The sequence below is a fragment of the Macaca fascicularis genome, chromosome 7 (genome assembly GCF_037993035.2).
Source record: "Macaca fascicularis isolate 582-1 chromosome 7, T2T-MFA8v1.1".
Taxonomy (NCBI): domain Eukaryota; kingdom Metazoa; phylum Chordata; class Mammalia; order Primates; family Cercopithecidae; genus Macaca; species Macaca fascicularis.
The window spans coordinates 29,906,315-29,923,831 of NC_088381.1; the positions used below are offsets into that span (position 1 = coordinate 29,906,315).

Here is a 17,517-nt window from a genome sequence, read left to right on the forward strand (position 1 = left end):
GATAATTCCAAAGGATGAATTGATTCTCAGGGGCTCAGTCGGTTGTATTGGAATTCAAGTGTTTTGACTCCCAGGACTTTGCTGGTGACTTTCCGAACCACCTTGTTCAGCCAGGAATGTGAACCTAGCACTGGGTAATAGACATATTGTCACCTTGGTGCTCTATGTGAGTCATCTTATCATCAATTTCATTTATGGAAATTCATGAAAAAATTCCAAAACTTCACAACTTATTTATTACTGTCCTTATCATGTAGGCACTTGGTGGACCTTGACAGGGTACACTACATATCTTGATATATTGTCAAATTTCTAAGTTCTCTTGGCCCATCATATGAAAAACTGTACCTTCCCAATCCCTGGGCTTGTAACAATGTGATGGGGCTATTCTACAAGGAGTGCACTCTGAGTTTCCATTGATAGAAATACAGTGTTTGGAATGTAGAAGCGGGCAGTGCTAGTGTATGCTGATTAGATCACACCTCAAACACAACTTTTACTTCAGGACATTGATAAAATAAAATAGTGTCTGTGTTCAGAGGGTTGTGTCTCCACCACTAGGAACTAGGGATTTGGGCTTAGGGAGAACATGATTGCTGCCTTCACGTTGGGAAAGGCTATCAGAGAGAAAACAGATTAGGCTCACTGTGTTCTGCCCTCCAGAGCCAAACTAGGGTCAGTGGGTGGAAGCTAGAGGGAGGCGGGCTGGGGCTCTGTGGAATGTGGAGCTTTCCACATTATGCGATCAGTTCATGCTGGAGTGAGTTGCCCCGGGAGGCAGGAAACTCCCAGGTACCAGAAATGTGCAAGCAAAGACTGAGCCATGTTTTGGCAGAGTTGTCACTGCAAGTATTCAGGCACCAGAAGGAGACAGAAGGAAATAATGTCTCAGATCCCTTTTATTCCAGATGTTCTCAAAATGTTCTCCAGAAATTCATGGCAGAACAACTTGCTCAGAGGCATCTCTTATTTTTAGATCCTTTAAACCAGCTTTCTTAAACACCTCCACCAACAAGCAACCAGGAATTTGTTGTTTTGGGATATTTATTTGGGTTTATTCCCAATTTTTTTTTAATTTCCTCCCATTTAAGAGGAAAAAATGTATTCCACAGTGGAAATGTAGACATCCTCAAATTGCTTGTAAACTCTTTAAATTGAAGAGAAACTTTCAGTTTTTCTTTTTATAGAAAACAGTGTCACCCTGGTGGGAGATAGTGGGAAACATTATGAATGTGAATGTGGGGGGGTAGAAAGTATATGAGAAGTCTCTGTACCTTCCTCTCAATTGTACTGCGAACCTAAAACTGCCCTTAAAAAAAAAAAGAAAAAGTCTATCAAACAAACAAGCAAACATAGTTTGTGCAAAAGGACCCTGACCCTGCCACGTTTCTAGGAAGGGGATTGCGTTACTCTTTCATGAGTTTTTCCAGTATTTTTTATCAGCAGGCAAGAAATGGTACGTCAAACTTCATAACTGAACCGAGTGTAATACAGGAAATGCTTTCGAAGATATGAACAGGGTTTAGGAAAATAAATTGTGCAGAACGTAGGGTCTCATAGTAGTGGATGCAATTACCATTCTCTTCCTGAAGAAGTAAAGGAAGGAGCAGTTTTCAAAATCCGCTGAGGGTCCTCGTATGGAAAGGAGGACTGTCTGAAGCGGGGTCGTTGGTAGAGGAACCCAGCCAGTCCACTATGATCTTGCAGGGAAGGAGCTGAGGAAAACATTCCTTCAGTTTCCTCCCGGCCTCTGTCACTTACTAGCACCTCCTATGGGCAGAGTCAACCGGAAGCTGGCAGGCAAGAGCACCTATTGGTGCTGTCCTCATGCCCTGAAACATACAGAGCATGGGATAGGGTGGAGAGTAAATATGGAGAGGCAAGTGGAAAGTATCCAGCACTGTCGTTTCCCATAGCAGAAATTCAGGTACCCATTTATTATCTGTTATACTTATAGCCTGGTATGGACCTCTCTGCAGAGTCTCTGTAATTGACTAAGTCTTGTAATTGATTCTAAAACAGGATTAAAAGCAACCATTGTTTTCAAAGAAGTTTTATCTCCTGATTATAGAAACTAAAAAAAAAATATCAACAATAAATATTTTCATGGCAATCATATTTGGGTCCATTTAAGAAAGGGTTTTACAAAGGAAGATTTTCTGATACTCCTATTTCCCAAATAGCTTTACCAGAATTGAATGACTCCTTCTCTCAAGGAAGCCACAAGCTTCTTATTGTCTCTTTCTCCCACAGCCATGTTGTACTGTCTTTCATGTGAAATCTGTGCTGTACTTTCTAATTTTATTCTAAATGCTCATATTCGATAAAACATTGCATTGCTTTTACAATAAAAACATTTCATTTTATCAGATAGGATTACATGTAAGGAAGACAGTTTCAGTATTGGTGGCAGAGCCCATAACAAGTTGCCAATAGAAAAAGCATACTCTGTTTATGGGATGTGAAATACCGCAGTGTTGGGGCAATCAATGTGGCTATGCCTGCATATAGGGGGATGGGCTCAATGGACATCCCAGATTCTGTGTACATATTTCCTCCTCCTCACCCAGAGGAATTATCAGAAAACTAGTGAGTCTGGTATTTAAACATAAATTCTTCTGTAATTTGGTGCTCTTCAATGGAGGTTTTCAGAGCTCAATTTCAGTTTCATCTCAAAGTGGAATTTCAGAGTTACTTGACAATAACAGGTTTGCTCTTGAAAAATGAAAATGGAGAGTGAAGTCTGGATTCCCCCAGCCCCACCCCCATCCCACTTACCCTGCTGAGGACTTTCAGCCTCTTCCAGAGTAAAGAACATGCTCAGTGTTGATGGAAACGCAGTGAGCTACCTTGTGGAAACGCTTTAGTGCATTTAAATGTTTACTGTAGCAGAAATGCCCAAATCACCCAGAGAAATTCATAGCACTAAAAACATTAAAGCTTGCATACTCTTGTGGATTCATATATTCAAGCTCCTGAAAGATCTAAGATGCATTTGAACTCAAATGCAATATATACAAATAGGCCATGAGGTAGCCTCATATTTTGATCCTGGATGTTCTAGCATTGCATATAGGAGGGTTTTCTTTGTCATTCATCTGGCTAGAGGATCTGGATAAGATAATCAGAAACAGACAATGCGCAGTGGCTCATGCCTGCAATCCCAGCATTTTGGGAGGCCGAAGCAGGCGGGTTACCTGAGGTCAAGAGTTTGAGTCCAGCCTGGCCAAAATGGAGAAACCCTGTCTCTACTAAAAATACAAAAATTAACCAGGCATGGTGGCGAGTGCCTGTAATCCCAGCTACTTGGGAGGCTGAGGCAGGAGAATCACTTGAACCCGGGAGGTGGAGGTTGCAGTGAGTTGAAATTACGCCTCTGTACTCCAGCCTGGGTGACAGAGCAAGACTCCGTCACCACCTCCCCCGCCTCCCCTCGCCCAAAAAAAGATAATCAGAAACAAAAGTGTATTGTGATATTCCAAAAAAAAAAAAAAAAAACTATCTAGATAATCTCCTAAAAAGAAATTTCCCTCAAACAACAACTGTAAGTCCTTGACTTTGGGGACTAAGTTGGAAGACATTGGTAGAGCTGAGACTATTCAGATTCTGATGTGGAAAGTAGAGATATTAGGGATTTCTACAGTATAAAAGCTGTTTGTAGCTAATAAAAATCTAACTAAAAATCAAATCTTCGTTTAATACTTTGGAATTCCATGTCATTTAAGTTTAATAGAAAAAGTAACTATTAGTAGAATTCTTTTAAAAAATGAAGATAAAAGGTGAAACCAATAAAAATATAATTCATTGCCAGGAATTAGATAGGCAGGTAGTAGAATATTTATTATTTTATGGTGTTTGTTTAAACAGGTGGTTTTTCAGATAGCACTTCTCAATTACTCTATGCTAGTTATATTTTAAGGCTAGAAAGAGACTCAGTTTAGATCATAATATATGAACCTCTTGTGATTTACTTTTTGATAAATATTGCCCAGTGAAATTTTTTTTTCAGATTCAATATATTGCTTTTCCCAGAAAATACTCGAAGCAGATGCCTTTCCTAAGTAAAGCTGAAATGTGTACAAATTTATCAAAAGGACATTTTCAGTTCAAATAATGAAAAGCTACCCATTGGTCAAATAATTGAAGGTTGGGCAGAGGGAGAATCCAGAATATATTGCGTGTTACACCAGTCCTTGTACAAATATATCTTGGGAGACAGCCTGCTCGGTTCTTTTGCAATAGAGTTGGTCTGGAAAGTGACATAAAATCTTCACTATATCATGTGCATTTTGTACACTTTACAGGGTTTTGGTAATAAAAATATGGAAAGGGTTTGTCAGAGTGTGAAAATGACAAATGATTACATATAAATATTTTCTTATGTTTCAGATGGGAATAGAAGGCAGAGGAATGGTGTGCAATGGTCACACTTAAATTCTTGTCACCGTTTAACCAATAAGATCAGTAATTACCCTGTTTGCTCTTTTTTATCCAAAGCTGTCCCTCAGTGAAAGAAAAAATAAAAGCCATAATATAGGTAGCAATTTTCAAGGAACATGAGGCAGTTTCTGTGTTTAGGCCAATGGTAAAATGCAGCTCCTTTCAGAATCTTATAGAAGGACACAGGGCAGGGACTGGACAATCACTGGACATTCTTAGTTCTCAAGGTCATATTTCTCACATGGATGGCCCTGGACAAAACGCAAAAACCTTATTATATGTCAAAACGTTCACTGCTTTAAAATTCTTCAGTAGTGCTCCATCGTTTGAATATGACACTCTTATCATTCTGAGTGGCATGCAAGACACTTCACAGCCGGGCCCTTGCTCTGTCTCTCCAGTCTCATATCCTGACACCCACACGTCCGCCAATCACCATAGGTGTATCACCATCAATTACTGTAGGTCCTAAGTGAACTATGTCCCCAAGTTTTCCTTTCTTTAACTCATTCTTTACATATTTCCTGGGTACCTACTACATGCCAGATAAGACCAAAAGATGAGGAGTCAACACGATCCAAAGGCTTGTGCAATTTATGGCCTGGTGGAGCTAACAAAGAAAAATAACAATCCCTACCTTTGCCAAAACAAAAAATAAACATGAGTAAAATAAAAACATTGTGACAGCTGCTGGGAAGGAAAAAACTTGAGTGTTGACATAGAGACAATCAGGGAGGAGAGGAAGGTGGTGACATTTAGAGTGTACCAGGTGAAAATCTATGGCAAAGACTTCCAGACAGAGGAAACAGCATGTGCAAGTCCTAATGTGAAAAAGGCTTTTTCAGGCTCACAGAATTGAACAAAGGCCAGTGCAGCTGGAGTGTGGTAGGTGTAGGGGACACAGCACAAGGTGAGGATGAAGTCGGAGCCAGGCATCAGATCATGCAGGGCCTTGTAGCTCACAGCAAGTGCAATTAGAAGTCATGGGTTGGATTTGAGCAGAGAAGCAATATGATTTAATTTACATTTTTAAACAATTGCTGTGGCAGCTGTATGATAAATCAATCAAGAGAAAATAGGTGGAGCCTTTATTTAGAAGGCTATTCTGGAAGACAAGAAGAGGGATGATAGTGAATGGACTCAAGAGACTATGGAAGTGGAATTAACAATGCATTTGAAGTTTTGTCTTTGAGTAATTCCTACTTCCTTGAAGGCTCAGACCAAGCATCACCTCCCCTGCAAAGCTATTTCTAAGGCACTTCAATCCTCAAAGGATTGGAGGCTGTCTCCTGTTTTCTAAGTAGCCTGTATCAGGCCTCCACAATGTGACATAGCATAATATTGACTTGCTTGTCTGCCTTCTATAAGACTGTGAACTTTGTTAGGACAGAGGCTATATCTTGTCCTTGTCTGCATCTCCAGCCCGAGCACAGAGCCGGTGCATAAGAGGAGCTCAATAGCTGGTAGGCACATGGGTGAATTGTGCCCTCTGGCCTGCTGGAGAGCTCTTCACAAGACACGAACCCCTGAGTGGGAGCCAGACCCAGGGCTTTGGGATTGATTCTGATATTGAAAGGCCTGTGGAAGAGCGACTGCATACCAAGGACACCTACGTCCGTGAGAAGTGACCAAGAAATCTCAGATAGGAAGACAAATTGATTTTTCCAAAGCCATTTCAGAGGAAGGAGTTCTTGACTGAGGTGGACTCTCTTGCAAGTACTTTGAGTTCCATTTCTAAACCCTGCTGCAACAATTACAGTTCAGAAACACTTGCTTGGAACATATAGCTCAGCAGACATGCTGTCATTTTTGACAAGGGTTTGCATTTATCAGTTGTGTTTCTGAGAGCTGTTGGACAGAAATCATAATCAAGCTGTCACCACAGCCTCCCATTACCTTCAAGCAGATTCCTTTTAATTCACCTCCATGTAGATTTAAGTGTCTAACAAGCACCAGGTGCCTGGCTGTTGCGGTAGGGCTGAATGTCAGGGTATTTATAAAGGGTCTCTGTTCCTGAGAATCCACAGGTCTCTAAACAACTAAATAAACACTTGTAATTGAGGATAGATATATGTATATGTATTTATCCATGTACAGTCATGCACCAGTCAACAAAGGACCACATATATGATGGTGGCCCCATAAGATTATAACGGAGCTGAAAAATCCCCATTACCTAGTGATGTTGTAGCTGTCATAACATCCTAGTGCAACATATTACCTTTTACATATTTAGGTACACAGAAACTTACCACTGTGTTACAATGGCCTACAGTATTCAGTATAGTGACATGGTTTGTAGCCTGGAGCAATAGTATGCCATTATAGTGTGTTTTTTGGGCTATACTGCCTAGGTTTGTTGATGTTTGCACAATGACAAAATTGTCTAACACTACATTTCTCAGAATGCATCCTTGTCGTTAAGCAATGTGTGACTGTATATGTGTGTGTGTATATATATGTGTGTGTGTGTATACATACAGTATGTATATATATGTGTGTGTGTGTGTGTATAACACTGTATGTATACACACACACACCCCTGGTGAGAGAAAAAAATAATGGGATAATTTATTCATTCCTCTAGGAGAAAGAAAAAAGTGTGTATTTATTCAGGGAGAAGCTTAACTTGACTTGGGTCGGTAAGAGTTTGTTATCAGTCTCTCTCTGTCAACTTCCCAGAGGCAGGAAAGCCCAAGGTTTAAGATCTTTAGCACCAGAGCTAGATAGTCTGGGTTATAATCTGCCAGTTATTTAACTACTCTTCACCTCAGTTTACTCAACTGTAAAATAGGATAATAATAAAACATATCACAGAGTGTTGCTGTGAGAATTAAATAAGTTAGTACCTATGTGCCTGGAAAGGTCATTCCACTGGGAATAGTATGCACAGAGGTGATAGATGTCCCTGGAATGTCAAAGAAGAGCAAAACCTCTGGTGTGAACAAAATACAGGGTGTGTTTCAATAGGAAGATTGGAGGGGCAATTGGAAACACAGTTTGTGGCCCAGATCCTGAAGGGTTTTATACGTCACACTAAGAAATTGGATTCTAACTGTAGGCAAAGAGACCTATCAGTGATTTCAAACAGGGGAATGGTATGATCAAGTTTATGTTTTAGAACAATCCTTCCTGAATAAATAGAAAGTTTTGGACCAGAGGAAGAAACAAATGCGAGGCAGTTTCACCAGATGGTTACAGCAATAATCCATGTCAAATGATTTAAAATCTGGAATAGGATGGTAGCAGTAGGGAAGGCTAACCTGATAAATTTAAGGTTTCCCGAACATTGTGATTATGGGACTTTTCCTTCCTTACATAATTTCCAAAAATTCTTCAGGTCTCAGTTTGGGAAGTGCTGGCTCAGAATTTATTCATTTTGTGGATGTTTTGTTTCCTTACATCCTTCTGCATCTTAGATTATTCCTGTAACCCAGCAGGAATCGTGATCACAAATGGAGGAACTCATAAATTATCTGATGATGGACGGTTTGACAGATCAATAAGTGAGCCAGTCTTCCATAGAAACCGAGCTTTATTCTGAAATCTCTGGATTTTCACATCAGCCAGCCTTCCGCCATAATGCTCTCTTTTCTTGGCTGCTCAAGAAACTTTGTGGGGAGAGTAGTGTGACAAAAGTTGTATTTGAAGAATATTAATCTGTTGTCACTCATTTTAGATTGGAGGGAGAAAAACATAGTGCTCTGGAGGCTCAGCATTTCTTTTCATTGCAGTTTATGCAGTTCTTTCTGAAGAGAAAAATAATAATAAATCCTTAAACTGTGCCAGGCAGAAATCTAAGTGCTACACACACAGAGACACACACACAGACACACACACACACAATCTTTGCAATAACCTTATAAAGCAGACACTGTTATTGGCCCTATTTTGTAGATGAGTAAACTGAGCTACAGAAAAAGCCAAAGTCACATAGCTAACAAAGAGTAAAACCAGGAGAGTAAATAACAGTAGCTGGGTTTAATAAATGTGGAATGAATGTGTGGGTGAAAGCGTTGAGGAGTTAACAGAATGAATTCTGATGAGAGACTGTGATAAGAGTTAGAAAAGTGAGAAGAAATTACACATTTAGGTTAAGGACAACATCAGGAGTCAAAATGGGAAAGGAGTCCTCTTGTTAACCTGGACAGTGTTCCAAAGAAATTACTCTTCAAATGAGAGAGTTTGAAGTAGAGGTAGTAAAGCAAGTGAAATTTACTCAAAATTACAGAAAATATGGCACGTTGGGAAAGTTAACACATCTCTGCTGCTAAGATCAAGCCCCTGTATTATTATCTGCTCTTATAAATGGTGTTTGAAACAGATGCCATTTCAACCGCAAGGCATTTACTGAGTGAGGCCCAAGAAATGTTTTCAATTTGCTGGTTGTGACTTTGAGAATAGGAATGGCATCTGTATATCTAGAAAGGGTGCAGAGTGTGTGCTGCCTTAGTGACACAGTTCTAAACAAGACATCGACCCCTAGCTGAGTCTGTCAGTACACTCTTACTTAGCTTCTATATACCTAGCCCTCTGTGTTAGGTGTTAATGCCTAAATACCATTAATCAAAAACAGTCCTAAAGCATATATATACTAGTGTTAAGTATATACTAGTGTTAAGTATTAAGTATATCCATTTTGGAACCCAGAATGGATAAAATATAATCTCTAATCTTCTAATCAAGTTGGAGGAAGCTAATACAAACTTAACTTATACCCAGTATGGGACGATGATAATATGTGAATTGTGTGATAAAAACCAACATAAATTTGTTTTACAAATGTGCAACATAAGACTGAGTAAGAATGACTCAATAGGGATTTAGGACTGGAGGAGGAATTTTAGGTGGCTCTAGATAGGTAAACAGTAGATGTTGAGGAGAAGAGCATTTCAAAAAGGAGGGGAAGCAACAGTACCAAATGCTGATAAAAAAATCTGGGACACCATGAAAAGAAAACAAAAAAAAGCCTTTGAGTTTCTCCACTTAAAAAAGATTGTACTGACCTGGATTTATGAAACTAATTACCCTCAGCATATAATGATAATTACAAATGTATTTCTTCTGAAAGCAGAGTCTACTCTTCGATCTTCATGATTTAACTCCCCTAGTTTTGCTACTTTGGGATTCTTGGGTCTTCTGAGTTTTAGAAACCTCTTAGGCTTCCAGTTCTTTTATTCCCAAGGTTGGCATCAAGAGGCATTCTCAGTCATTTGCTCAGACAACATAGAGACTCAGCCTCCTTACTAGCTTAGAATTCCGGCCCTCTCTGACCTGTCCTTGACCTCAAATAAGGTGCCAGTATCTATCCAATTAGGCTCATCCCTATGCTAAAGAGGTAGGCCCGGGCCAGCATCGTCTTTGCACTGTACTTTTATCTGAGTGCATAGCTCATGTATCGCAGCAGGCGAGCTGGTGCTGACATATAGCACACCCTGATTGCCATCAATCTGCTCCCAGAACCATCTACCCAACCATCACAAGATATCACTTTGGGGCTGACATCTTTGGGGCCAAGTCCCAGCCAGGAGATGTGTGTCACCCAGGGATGACAGTCTGATCAAAATGCATGATGGATAGGGTAAAACCATCACCCCATCACTCATGAGCAAGGAGGCAAAAATTGTCAGGGTAGGAGTGTCAAGTGTGGGGAAGGTAATTTCTGACAGGTGATTAATGCCAAGGAGCCAGCAATCATCCAGGTACTGCCAAGAGAAATGGGCAGTTATATATATTTTTTTCTATGACAGTGCCTCCCTTCCCCCTACTCTTGACCTCTGGTTTTACAGTATGTTACATAAAATCTTTACAGACGACATTTTCTTCACCAAATTCTACATATTTTTTCTCCTCAAATTCTAGAGCCTATATTACATACACTGTGTACACACACATTCACACAAAATGTAATTCTAACAAGACCCCATAGTCTCATCACCTTTTGCAAACCAGCCGAAATGATCTCCAGTTAAGGTTACTCTGATGGTCCTTAAGGAAGCAATAGGTCAGTCTGTCTGGGGCCAAATCTGGGCTATAACGATGACCCTGAGCAGCTGATTGTATGTCTGTGTTTAAGCTTCCTCCTCTATGAAATGAGATTGTTTTGAGGATTAAAGGAGGATCTCACCTTTGTGGTTTACAGTCAATGCTTAAGTGTTAGGTAATATTATTATTGTACTTCTGCTATGCTTGTTACATATTAGAGAAAATTTTCAAACCTGCAAAGATTTTGTGGAACAAAGGACATCTGGAGGAGGCAGATATAATGAGCTAGAACAAAGGATAATTGGACACTTGAATGGGCCTGAGTCCTTTGCGTTGGAACACAGAGCAAAATAATAGCAGGAAGCAGGGAGCCAAAGCCACCCTTAAAACTGCTGGAAGCTGGTCCTCCTTTTTACCCAGGCCTATGTAGAGGCCCCATTAGCTTATTCAGTTCATGGAGGACTTAGCAGAGGTAACAGAAACCCTGAAGGATGATCGCAGGACTCATTTATGTGGCCCACAGTCATGTGTAGACTTCCAGTGAAAACATGTGTGGATATTCTGAGCATGGAGCACCCAGCAGGCAGCAGTATGTCTCAGAATTCTGGCCTTCTCTGACCTGTCTTGGCTTTAGGCAAGAGACAGAAGCCACATTGGTTATTTCAACAGAGAGAAATCCAAGGTACTACAGAGGTAGCAACTACCAGAAGCAACTTCAAGTCCATGTGGACTTGGGAACAAGGGGAAGCAGAGGTTACAATTATTCATACTTAGGCCTCTAGGGAGGGGCATCCCTCAGCTGGTGCTGAGATCTTTGACTAGGTGTGATGTGGCTGCTTGTCAAATGTTGGAAAAATTGGCGTCAAATGGGATTCAACTGCTGCTTCTAGAACACGAGAACACTTACTGGGGTGAAGAAATGAAGCAGGGGTGCTACTGACAAGGGACAGTAAGGAGCAAGTCCCTTTTCCTCCCGGAGCCTTGCAGGCTCTCTCTGGTGCATCTTATTGGATGCATTTCACAAGGGCCTCTGGCTAAGCAGTAACGAAGTTTACATGGTCTCAGCTCCTGGGTCACACAAAGCAGGGTATAGAAGCCTGGGTGTGGAACTGAGAGGAAGCAGCTGATTCAAATCTACTCCTTCAACTACCCAATAAACGCTGACTACCTACTGTGTGTCAAACATTGAAGGCTAAGAAGCATTACCTTGTCCTCCAGGGACTCAGGGAAGGAGAAGGTGAGTAGAGGAAACAGAAAGTGTGACTTGGACTGTGACTGAGAAATGCAGAACGTAAAGTAGAGCACCTCATCCAGCCCTGGGAGGAAGGACGGATGGGGAGAGAACAGCCCAGAGCTGAATGTTAAAAATGAGTAGGACCAGGCACGGTGGCTCGCGCCCGTAATCCCACCACTTTGGGAGGCTGAGGCGGGAGGATCACTTGAGGTCAGGAGTTTGAGACTAGCCTGGGCAACATGGTGAAACCTCGTCTCTACAAATTCAAAAGTTAGCCAGGCATGGTGGTGCGTGTCTGTAGTCCCAACTACTTGGGAGACTCAGGCAGGAGAATCACTTGAACCCAGGAGGCAGAAGTTGCAGTGAACCGAGATCACGCCACTGCACTCTAGACTGGGCGACAGACCCAGACTTCGTCTCGAAAAAAAAAAGAGTAGGGATCCGCTATCAGGGGTATCCAAGGGAAAGAACATAGTCATGGGTTCTTAGTTTCTGTTTCTGGTTGGGCCGGTAAAGCCCCTTCCTCATCCCCCTTTTCTGCTTATCACTAGAGACAGAAACTAAAACCCATGGCTTTAGGCTGCTAAAAGCCTAAAACAAAACAAAACAAAACAGAACAATAACAAAACAACAAGATAAGGCAGATTATCTTGACACGGACAGGTTTGCACTAGATGAAGGAGAAGAGGAAAAGTCCGCAGATCCTGACACACAGAACAAGTCGGGAGGGGCCTTGTATGCCAAATATGGAATTGGGATTTTTCTCCTGAAGGCAACGAGAAAATACCAAGAATTTTAACCTGACATAATCAGATTCGTGTTTTGTTAAAAACATTTTGAACATGGTTAGAATGGCATCTGAATGACCATTGGGAAAACACTGCTACAGGCTAGAATTGTTAAATTTAGTTTGCACAATTAATACGTGTACAAAAGAAAGATAATAATAAAAAGTAGACAGTGAGAAATCTCACTCTCCTGCCTCCTATCAATCACCATTTTTATTGTCTTCATGTTTTCCTTGTTGCTTTATTTCAACACAAGTAAATATGAGCATTTATTTTTATTTTCCACCCCTTTTTGCACAGTCTTTTCTTATTTGAAACAATGCTAGAGGAAAGAGGCTCCAAAGTGGGATTTCCGGGTCAATGGATAAATGCTTCAGTAATCTTGGTAGATGTTTCCAGATTTGGTGGCTATATTTTCTTTTTAGATGTTGTACCATTTTGTACTCACACCAGCATTACGGGTCAGTGCCGCTACCCAGAGCCTGGCCAACAAAACATGCTGTAAAAACTTTGGGATAGTTTCTGCCATTCGATAGTTGAGAAAATGGAATGTCAATGTAGTCTTTAATTATGAGTGAAATTGTGCTTTTGTTTCAGATGTTTAAGAGCCATTTACATTTCATTTTCTTTGGTCTATTAATGTTTTTAAAGCATTTTTCTATTCGGTTGTTCCTCATTCATTTTCTGATTCCCAAGAGTCGCAAATATTTTTTCCCAGTTAGTTGTATGTTTTTGAAGGATTTGGTTTTTGTTTTGTTTGCCATATGAGTCATCGTTTTATACTGTCAGGTTATTAAACAGTTCATGCATGTTTTCTGTAAATACATTTATAATTTCATTTCTACATTTAAAACTTGGATGCATTTGGAGTTTGTACTGGTATAAATATAATGTTTTCCTTTCCAAATGGCTATCCAGTGATCCTAACACCCTTTATTAAAATTTCTCTCTTTACCTCACTGGTTTAATGTTTCACTATTATCATATTATATATATTATAAATTATCATATTATAAATTTTATATTATCATATTATAAATTTCCCTATGTATTTGGGTTTCCTTTAGGAAATGTGTTTATTCTATTAATCTGTTTATCTATTCCTGAGTCAATAAGTTTTACTTATCCATGCTTTATATAATATTTTAATATCAAATGTTGATTGTCCTACTAATTACTGTTCTTAAGCACTTCAGGTATGACTTGTTCTCAGTGAACCAATTTGGAGCTAAGGTTTAGCTTCGTAAATGTCAAAATGTCTCTTTTACTTATTTTTCTGAAATGGTTTACATATTACCCTAGTTTTCGAATAGAAATTACTATATAATATATATTTTTCATAATGACTCAGGGTCTTTATTATGAACATTAACTAACTCACAATTTATGAAACAAAATAAGACTTTTAGACATAAAGGTCTATTTGCCCCTGTGTTAAGTGGCCCCAGATTGCAGATTTGCAGAAGCTATGTACAACTCTATCTTCTCCCTTGCTCCCGGTTGCTCCTGGGAGACCCGCCCAGAGCCTCTCTGCCCTCTTCTAACTGTGATCTAAGTGGACGGCTAAAGAATTCTCTGATGAAGAAAGTTGACGAGCTCCTGAGTGCTCATTCATACACACCCTGCTTGGGTTCTAGCTCTGTAGCAACTCAACAAACCCTGACCTGACCTTATCTTCTCTTTAGGTAGATTTAATCAGGATAATTGCTGTATCTGTCCAGATTTGGGTACGTTTATGCTATATTGATAATGTGTCTCTTTCCTGAATTTTCTTCTTTTCAGGTTCCAGTTTGTGAATTCAGGCTCCATTCAGCCTGTACTTATTAACTTGTTGCCACCACCACCACCACTGTATCCCGTCACACTGTATCCCTGACTCTAATCTCCCTAAATACTGAGACCTGTATCTTGTCATAGCAGAGGCTCAATATTTGCTGCATTTGAACAGTTTTATGAAATATAAATATGAAAACTAACTACAATTAAACCTGCTGAGTCTGACTACCAATTGTTGCAGATGCACAAAAGTGGGTAAGAAGTCTCAAGACAGGGATATTTAGAAGTGTCTCAGTCCTACTGTCTCAGTTAGTTGGAATGATCCTTCCTCTTCTATGTGCATTGTAACTGCATTAGGAATTTCCTCTACATTTACCCAATATCCTGTATTATTACTAGGGTTCAGGGCCCTGGCTACAAAAGGCCTTCAAAATAGGTCACTTTAACTTTTGCCAACACTCTTCACTCTGGCTAGGTTCCTTGTCTCTTCTGCAATTTTCTTTGCTGCAGTTTCATAAAACACAATCCACTGATGCTGTCTCCTCTCTGTGCATTTACTCCTTTCCAGCTTAGACACCACCATGTTCCCTTTTGCTCCCAGCTGTTTCTTTGGGGCTGCCGGCCCTCCCAAGACCAGACACTTGGCTCCCAGTCCTCTCACAGTCTCTTCACCTACTATCTGCCCCGTGGGAGACTGATTGTATTGTTACATCTTTCTCTTTCTCACTCTCTATATCATAAAAGAGTTATTTACTTGAATAGGAGGCCCATTGCCCCAGGAGACAGACCAGAAATTCTTTGTATGGTACTTCAAGTTTTCTCATTTTTCGTTTAGTAAAGCAGCAGGATCCTGAGGCTGGTTTTTAAGCATGTTACTCTACAGATGAGTTTCTTTGGCCTTAGTGGCCTCTGTTTGGACTGTTTTTCTTTATTTTCTTCTATTATCTCTTCAATGACAGAGTCGCAAGTATCACTAAATTGTACTTTCCCACAGCAATGCCCTGGTTTCTATGTCTAATGCCTTAATAATAATGGGCTTCAATACTTGATCACCAACAGTACCACGGGTTTTCCTGGATCCCATATTCTGTTCACAAATTCTAGGCTTCACATTTGCTCCAGACTTCACTTTAGAGACATAGTTTGCTTTTTGATTCTTAGCTAACCTAATAGCAATTAAATTGGTTTAGCTGATGCAAAACTGATTTTGATTGACAGATGATGGATGGGTGGATAGATGACAGATAGATAGATAGAGAGATAGCCAGACAGATAGATAAGTTTCTCTAAATTATGGTTTCTCAACATTAGAACTATTGATATTTTGGATGGGATAACTATTTGTTTTGAGAGGTTGTTCTGTTTATGGCAGGATGTTTAACAGCATCCCTGGCCCTTCTTTACCTACTAGAGAGTAGCGTTCACCCTATCAAGTTAGACAACCAAAAATGTCTTCAGGTATTGCCATATGTTACTGGGCGGCAAAATCCCCCCACTTAATAATCACTGCCCTAAATCCATTATACTCCCAGTTATTACTAAATAATCATGACAAAATCATTAATATTTTAAAGCTAGTGTAATTAAGTGAATACTATAGGCCAGGCCCTTTGGAAAGTACTTTTATACATAAACTTGTTCCAAGCTTAAAACAACTCTATGAATTAAGTATGAGGAAAAAAAGATTTTAAAGTCACAAAGCTAGCAAATGGTGGAGCTCTTTTGTTTAAACCATTAGTCAATTCCAAAGCTCATGCTGTTTACAATTATCATATACATTTTACACCTTCTCTTCTATGACATAGCTATTTCTATCGATATAGACATTTGGCTTAGAAGATGAAGGGTTTTTTTTTTTAAGATCATTTTTTCAAGTTCATGAGTACTGAGAGTGAGCATGGTGCTTTGTCCATAGCAGACATTGAGGAACGTTTGTTGAACTGAGCACCTTTTAATTTTTTCTGAGAATGAAACATTCCTTTCTCTGTGCTTTGCACATAGTAGGTTCTTAATAACTATTTTCCAAATGAATATACTATAATCCAGAAAAAACAGATGGTTCACCCTCTATTTGTTTTCTATATTTTTCTGAACTTTTATAATGGGGGATAGGGGAGTGATGGGAGGCATCTTTAGATAGCATTTGTGTTCCTTTTTATCTGTTGACTTTGATTTTTATGAATCCTTTTCTTGTATTTATTATTTTCTTTCCAATTCAGTCTTGATTAACAATCTTAACCAGAGTAATGTTGCATTACTCCGCACCATTTTCTGTGGAAGTAGAGCCATATTACAAATACTATTTAATTTATTCTGTAATTCTTTAGTGAGGAGAGTAGGGGATATTATTTTTTTCCTTTTAATAGACAGGGTTAATTGGAGACATCAAATAACTGACACACCCAAAGATTATTAAATCAAATCCTTGACTCCTAATCCATAGCATTGCCATTACTAAAGTAAACTTCTCTGTTAAGAAATAATAGAACTCCACTCTCAAACCCCTCCCACCACCCAATTTAATCAATGAACACAGACTGTTTCCTATAGACATACCCTGTGGAAGTGGAGGAAAACACATTTATTTTGTGCCTATGCAATCCTGACTACTCTGCTAGTCACTTTAAATTTAAATTTGTAAGCCTACTTTGAAGTAGGTATTAAATGTATCTCCTTTTTTAAATATGAGGCTTAAAAATTTTAAGAAATCTGCCCCAAATCTACAGCTAGAAAGTAGCAATACCAGGTATTAAAAATGGTTGTGGTTTCAAAGGAAATTCTACTGTTGTTATTTTTAATGTAACTCACGCAAACTGATATGGTTTGGGTGTGTCCCCACCCAAATCTCATCTTGAATTGTAGCTCCCACAATTTCCATGTGTCATGGGAGGGACCTGGTGGGAGATAATTGAATCATGGGAGCAGGTCTTTCCTATGCTGTTCTTGTGATAAAGACTAAGTCTCACAAGATTTGACGTTTTTATAAAGGTGAGTTTCCCTGTACACACTCTCTTGCCCGCTGCCATATAAGACGTGACTTTGCTCTCCACCATGATTGTGAGGTCTCCCCAGCCATGTGGAACTATGAGTCTATTAAACCTCTTTCTTTGATAAATTACCCAGTCTCGGGTATGTCTTTATTAGCAACATGAGAACAGACTAATACACAAACTCTTCTCTAAATAAAAAGCAGTCAAAATAAATCAGTGCTTAAATAGGATTTCTCAATTCCCCACTGTTGTTCAAGAACCAGCCCTCCCACTGAAGCAGAAAGAGAGGTAGAAGAGTTCAGCT

General features: G+C 39.6%; 1 long non-coding RNA gene across 1 annotated transcript in view; it reads left to right on the forward strand.

Annotated features, from left to right (window-relative positions):
- Positions 1 to 1,809: 1,809 nt before the first annotated feature.
- Positions 1,810 to 17,517, forward strand: part of LOC141407382 (uncharacterized) — a 39,518-nt gene continuing 23,810 nt past the window's right edge. Inside the window, exon 1 of the long non-coding RNA XR_012416260.1 lies at positions 1,810 to 1,927. This is a non-coding gene — a long non-coding RNA (uncharacterized lncRNA). The remainder of the gene's footprint in view (positions 1,928 to 17,517) is intronic.